This window comes from Rhinopithecus bieti, unplaced genomic scaffold, assembly GCF_001698545.2.
Source record: "Rhinopithecus bieti isolate Rb0 unplaced genomic scaffold, ASM169854v2 scaffold_83366, whole genome shotgun sequence".
Taxonomy (NCBI): domain Eukaryota; kingdom Metazoa; phylum Chordata; class Mammalia; order Primates; family Cercopithecidae; genus Rhinopithecus; species Rhinopithecus bieti.
Genome location: NW_016832657.1, coordinates 458,256 through 465,549, shown reverse-complemented (window position 1 = coordinate 465,549; position 7,294 = coordinate 458,256). Strand labels below are relative to the sequence as shown.

At 47.4% G+C, this 7,294-nt stretch overlaps 1 pseudogene; it reads right to left on the bottom strand.

Annotated features, from left to right (window-relative positions):
- Positions 1-107: 107 nt before the first annotated feature.
- Positions 108-380, bottom strand: LOC108524571 (non-histone chromosomal protein HMG-17 pseudogene; annotated as a pseudogene).
- Between the last annotated feature and the right edge of the window lie 6,914 nt (positions 381-7,294).

Sequence of the window (7,294 nt, the reverse complement as noted above, 5' to 3'; positions counted from 1 at the left end):
AAAAAAAAAGTAAAACAAAATTCTGCATTTTTATAAAACTTGATAAAAAATAGTATTTCAAACTGTACAGTCACCAGAAGTACACAGTTATAAAAAATGCACACATTTCACTTGGCCTCTCCAGCACCTTCAGCTTTCCTGGCCTGGTCTGTTTTGGCATCTCCGTTTTCTGCAGGTTTATTTCCCTCCTTGCCAGCATCAGTTTTTCCTTTTTTCCCTTTGGGTACCTTCTCTCCCTTCTTTGCAGGGGCCCTTTTAGGCTTGGGTTCTGGCTTTGGAGGAGCAGGTTTAGCAGACAACCTCATGGATCTTCTCTGTGCTGTGTCCTTCACCTTGGCTTTATCTCCTTTAGCATCCTCTTTGGTCTTCCTCTTGGGCATGGTGGCGGCGGTGACAGCAGCGGGACTTTGACACTGGGCCCGGGATGCAGCCACACGTGGGCTTTGATGGGTCGGGGGATCATTCTTGTCTCTTCTTACATTTCAGTTACTTTGTTTAATGTCTAAAGATTCGTAACTAACTCTCCCCCATTGGCCCCCACTATTTTTTGAGACTCGGTCTTGCTCTGTCAACCAGGCTGGAGTGCAGTGGTGAGATCTTGACTCACTGCAGCCTTGACCTCTCAGTATATGTGATCCTCCTACCTCAGCCTTCCAAGTTGCTAGGACCACAGGCACATGCCACCACACCTAGCTAATTTTATTTATTTTTTGTAGAGATGAGGTCTCACCATGTTGCCCAGGCTGGTCTCAAACTCCTGGGCTCAAGCAATCCTCTTGCCTTGGCCTCCCAAAATGCTGGGATTACAGGCATAAGTCACTGTGCCTGGCCCAAGATCCATTAACTTTCGTTTGTTTGTTTTTGTTTTGTTTTGTTTTTTGAGATGGAGTCTTTCTCTCTCACCCAGGCTGGAGTACAGAGGTATGATCTCTGCTCACTGTAACCTCTGCTTCCTGGGTTCAAGCGAGTCTCCTGCCTCAGCCTCCCGGGTAGCTGGGATTACAGGCATGCACCACCATGCCTGGCTAATTTTTGTACAAGGTTTCACCATGTTGGCCAGGCTGGTCTTGAACTCCTGACCTCAAGTGAACCACCCACCTCAGCCTCCCAAAGTGCTGGGATTATGGGCCCAGCCACCAAGATCCATTAACTCTGAAATCTACTTCAGGAATTTTACTTTATATCAATAATTATTCCTTCCAGGAACGTTCATTGCACGTCTGCTATGTATCAAGCACTATTGTAGATTTTAGGGGTTCAACAGTGAACCAAACAGATAAAAATCCCAGCCCTCATGAGGCTAGCATTATAGTAGGGAGCAGAGGTAGTTAGCACATTCAGCCCCTTCTCACAACCCCAGGAAGGAGTCCTGTGGAGAGGTGATTGTGTGGAGTAGCAAGGAGCTGTTCATAATCAATCCAGCCGATCTCGCAGAACAGCAATGGGGCCCCGCAGCCTAACGGTAACAAAGAAGTGGCTGGACTAGGGCAGGTAAACAGGAAGGACTCCCTCCTGCCAACTCCTTAGGGTCAATTCTCATGTCCCCGATGTCCCCTTCTCTCCTTCAGGGGAGGTTCTGAAAACTGCAGTTTCCTCAAGAGAGAGGCAGAGGAATGAAGTTCTCCACAGACTGACTGGGACCATCTGGGGAGACAGAGTGCAGTTGTCAGTTGCCCTCGGGGGAAGTGGCCAGCTTGTCTCGCTGGAGGGCCTGCCCGCCCTGCCTCCACTGTGGGAATTCTGTATACCTGCCACTCTCTGTGACCTTGGGTTGCTTTGGTGGCACTAGCAGTCTGTGACAGACAACTGCCACCACACGGGGTATGCTGTTGACACTCAGGTACCCACAGCCTTCTCTCCCAGAGATTTTTAGTCTTTGTGGGCATGTTGCTCACCGTGGAGGCTGGGGTCCCACTCACTACGATTTAGCGGACAGCCTGACTCTAGCATAAGTAGGAGAAGCTATAGACATTACAGTTGTTACGAAATGGCTCTCAGACCTGGTTTTCCAGGGGCAGGGAGAAGTTTCTCACATTCTGGAGGAAGATGTAACAGCATTTTGAGGATGAGGGATGTCACTGGTTTAGAGGAAAATCTACACTTGCTTAGTCAGTAATTTTGAGTGTCTACCAACAAATGCCCAGCTCTTTTCATGCACTAGATACATACAGCATTCACTGCTCTGACACATGAATTTGGGCCTGGGCCCAACCCTTCCTGTGTGCCTCCACCATGCCTCTCAGAAGGACCCTCTCTTTTGTGTATTGCTCTCACTTATAAGAGTTATAAATTGTTACACCTTGCCAGTCAGCAATTCCTGCTGCAGCTTAGGCAACCAACTCCAAGGACCCCCCACCCCCAGTGAGAGCCCCAGGCCCCAGTGAGAATCATGGAAGAGTAAGTATGCCTTGGCTCCTCTTGGGAGGCACGAGGGTCCATGTGCTTTAGGATAGCCAGAGGGTCCATGCCATCTGGCTTCTTCCTGCAGGACAGGGCCCCAAGCAGCAGGCTGTCCATATTGCAACCATGCCTCACTCCCCAAAGCAGCTACATCTCACTGCCTCTTGAATCTTGCCAAAGCCCTGCTTTTGTTGCAATCTTTGACTTCTTAGACCTGACAAGTATTTTCCACTCTCCGCCATACAGGTCCCAGGACTGGGATCCCAGGCCCTCTTCAAGGTGACCCCAGTGAACCTTTCATCACATTTCTGCCATGGGGTCAATTAAATTGAGCCAAGTCCCTTAGTGTCTCCTCAACCAGCTCTGATTGTAGCTTCTGCACTGGTGCTCCAACCTCCCCTTAGCCTGGGTCACTTAGGATTTGTCTGTATGATAACCACATTTCTGGACTTTCTGTGTGGTTCATAAATCATGCTACCATTAACTAACAACATGATGGGGGTTAATGGTGGCAGGAGAGCTTGGTGGCCATAGACCCAGGCTCTGAGGTCAAACAGTCTGGGTCCAATCCCATTTTCATCCCTTTCTAGCTCGGAAAGCTGGTTCATTGACTTTCATGTTTCAGTTTCCTTTTCTGTGAAATGGAAGTAACTGCAGTACCTCCTTTGTGGGGGTGCTGTGAGAATTAGGAAAGTCAATGCATAGGATGAATTTAGGATAGTGCATGGGACATGGATCCCACCATGCAAGCATTAGTGGTGATTGTTTTGCTGATGGCCTACTTCACTCCTCACTTCACCTCTGAGGCAGGATCTATTAGAACCCTCACTTTACAAATGGGGAGATAAAGCCCAGAGAGTTTGGATGATTATGTGGCTTGGCTCTGTGTCTTCACCCAAATCTCATCTTGAATTGTATTCCCATAATTCCCACCTGTTGTGAGAGGGACCTGGTGGGAAATAATTTGAATCATACTGTTCTCTTGGTGGTGAATAAGTCTCATGAGATCTGATGGTTTTATTAGGGATTTCCACTTCTGCACCTCTACATTTTCTCTTGCCGCCACCATGTAAGAAGAACCTTTCATCTCCCGCCATGATTCTGAGGTCTCTCCAGCCATGTAGAACTATAAGTTCAATTAAACCTCTTTTACTTCCCAGTCTTGGGTGCATCTTGAAATGCAGCATGAAAATGGACTAACATAGTAAATTGGTACCAGGAGTGGGGTGTTGCTGAAAAGATATCTGAAAATGTGGAAGTGACTTTGTAACTAGCTAACAGACAGAGATTGGAACAGCTTTGAGGGCTCAGAAGAAGACAGGAAAATGTGGGAAAGTTTCCAACTTCCTACAGACTTGTTGAATGGCTTTGACAAAAATACTGATAATGATATGGACAATGAAATCCTGGCTGAGATGGTCTCAGATGGAGGTGAGGAACTTCTTGGGAACTGGAGCAAAGGTGACTCTTGTTATGTTTTAGCAAAGAGACTAGTGGTATTTTGCCCCTGCCCCAGAAATTCATGGAACTTGGAACTTGAGAGAGATGATTTAGGGTATCTGGTGGAAGAAATTTCTAAGCAGCAAAGCATTCAAGAGGTGACTTGGATGCTGTTAAAGGCATTCAGTTTTGAAAGGGAAGCAGAGCATAAAAGTTTGGAAAATTTGCAGGCTGACAATGCAATAGAAAAGAAAATCCCATTTTCTGAGGAGAAATTCAAGCTGGCTACAGATATTTTCATGAGTAACAAGGAGCCAAATGTTAATCCCCAAGACAATGGGGCAAGTGTCACCAGGGCAGGTCAGAGACCTTTGTGGCAGCCTCTCCCATTACAGACCCAGAGGTCTAGCAGGAAAAATGGTTTTGTGGGCAAGGCCCAGAGTACCCATGCTGTGTGCAGCCTAGGGACTTGGTGCCTTGCTTCTCAGTTGCTCCAGCCATAGCTGAAAGGGGCCAACTTAGAGTTTGTGCAGTGGCTTCAGAGGGTGCAAGCCCCAAGCCCCAAGCCTGGGCAGTTTCCATGTGGCATTGAGCCTGCAGGTGCACAGAAGTCAAGAATTGAGGTTTGGGAACCTCTGCCTAGCTTTCAGAAGATGTATGGATGCCTGGATGTCCAGGCAGAAGTTTGCTGCAGAGGCGGGGACCTCATGGAGAACCACTGCTAGGGCAGTGTAGAAGGGAAATGTGGGGTTGGAGCTCCTACACAGTCCATACTGGGGTGCCACCTAGTGGAGCTGTAAGAAGAGGGCCACTGTCCTCCAAACCCCAGAATGGGAGATCCACCTACACCTTGCACTGTGTGCCTGGAAAAGCCACAGACATTCATTGCCAGCCTGTGAAAGCAGCCAGGAGGGAGGCTGTACCCTGCAAAGCCACAGGGGTGGAGCTGCCCAAGATTATAGGAACCCACCTCTTGCATCAGCATGACCTAGATATGAGACCTGGAGTCAAAGGAGATAATTTTGGAGCTTTAAAATTTGACTGACTTGCTGAATTTTGGACTTGCATGGGCCCTGTAACCCCTTTGTTTTGGTCAATTTCTCCCATTTGGAATGGCTGTATTTAACCAATACCTGCACCCTCATTGTATCTAGGAAGTAACTAGCTTGCTTTTGATTTTACAGACTCATAGGCAGAAGGGACTTGCCTTGTCTCAAATGAGACTTTGAACTGTGGACTTTTGGGTTAATCCTAAAATGAGTTAAAACTTTGGGGGACTGTTGGGAAGGCATGATTGGTTTTGAAATGTGAGGACATGAGATTTGGAGGGGGCAGGGATGGAATGATATGGTTTGGCTCTGTGTCCTCACCCAAATCTCATCTTGAATTGTACTCCCATAATTCCCACATGTTGTGGGAGGGACTCAGTGGGAGATAATTTGAATTATGCGGGTGGTTTCCCCATACTGTTCTTGTGGTAGTGAATAAGTCTCACAAGATCTGATGGTTTTATCAGGGGTTTCTGCTTTTGCATTTCCTCATTTCTCTTGCCACTGCCATGTAAGAAGTGCTTTTGGTCTCCCACCATGATTCTGAGGCCTCCCAACCATGTGGAACTGTAAATCCAATTAAACCTCTTTTTCTTCCCAGTCTTGGTTATGTCTTTATCAGCAGTGTAAAAATGGATGAATACAGATGACTTGCCTGAAGGTCATACAAATGCGCTGCTGCAGAAGGTCCCTCTTGACAGCCATGGCCCTCTGCCTGTAGCCCCCACTCTCTGCTTCATTTTCTCAGTTCTTCTGCAAAGCCACTGAAGCTCACATGGCTTGAAGCTTCCCAGGGCCCCTTCATGAGGCTGTAGGTCTATCTCTATGTTTTGTCAGGGCTCTGAAGCACAGCAGCACCAATGAGAAACTCCTGAGCTAAGGGGCTCTGGGAAGAGAAGGTCTTTGGCCAGTTTCCTGGGGACAAAGCCCAAGGGCAGAGTCTCTGTGTCTGTTCCTTTTCTCTGTTCTCTGTCCTCTTTCTGAGACACACTTTTGACCCTCTTTTAACCCTGCTGGTGGTGTAGCCAATACGCTAACCCTCGCTCATGTTTGGTGGGGGTGGAGGAAGACAAGGCCCCCAAGGGAAGTGAACTATTCCACATAGCAAGCAGGCAGGACTTGTGTGCCAGGACTCAAGCAGCTGGAAATGTGAGGCTGTGCTGAGTGATCTTGGGTTGGAGGCCACTCAGACTTGGAGGAAAGAGAGCTGCAGTGAATGTGAATGTGACAAATGTGCAGTGAATGTGACAAAGCTAAGTTCTGGACTTGGCTCTGCTACTGACCGGCAGCGTGACCTTGCCCAGTCATTGAACTTTATTGATTTTCTGTACAATGGGAGGAAAGTCTAATGCCCAGGATATGGTGGGATAAAATAATAATGCCGTGCCAAAAATAATATAACATCATAATAATGTGAATTTATGTGAATATGAACAACATGAAATTGCCAAATCGATTTGGATGGGAATTCTGGGCAATATAGACTTGACTATAGTCTTTGGTCCCTGTTTAAAGTGCATTCTTGGTCTTCTTTACTAAAGCTGCTTTTTTAGCAGTTCTTTCATGTCTTGCCTGAGCTAATGGGAGAAAGGTGGCATCTGTGAGCCACAATGTGGGCACTGTGATAAGGGGTGCTGAGTGCCTAGGAGGGCAGACCCAGTAGGGGAGAGTTCTTCTCACCTAGGCCCAGGGTAACTAATGCGCAAAGACTGATGAGGTGGACTGGCTGGAGATGGAGCGAGGGCAATTTATCTGTGTCTCGTAGGAGAAGATAATGTGGATTGACTGCCTCCACCTCATGCCTTTTGGCACTGCAGAAGCTTCATTTTTCAGAATTTGGACTCAGTGTTCTGAATGCTAATTAAGATGATTTAATTAGAAACTGTTGTAGGACATTGAGAGGGTAGAAGTGAGGCAGAGCTCACTTTCCTGTCCTTTTGTCTATTTTCTGTGGAGAGCAAGGAGATGGGGCCAGGTGTGTCTCCCCCATAGTGTCCCAGGCCCCTTTCCCACATTCATGGAGTTGAATGGCAGTGGCAGTGGTGTGTTCTCAAACTCAGAGCTCCTCCTGCCTCTCCAGCCCTCTCATGGTTATGTAAGCACCAGGATCCTGAGTGAAATCTCTTGGCATCTGCTTAGAATAGATAGAAGAGCTTCTGAGCCTATACTGAGCCTTGCTGGGGGGTATGGCATGAGGTCTTTGCTGCTGCAAGGCAGGCTCCCTGCAGAGGTCTCTAAGGAGACAGCTCAGGAATGACACCCTACCTACCTTATCTCTCTCAATCCCTTCTGGAAGGGGTGGGGTCGGGTGATGAGGCACCTGGGGTGGGAGTTCCTGAAGGGAAGGGATGCTTGTTAAAGAGGTACTACAAAAAAAAAAAAAAAAAAAAAAAAAAAAAAAAAAA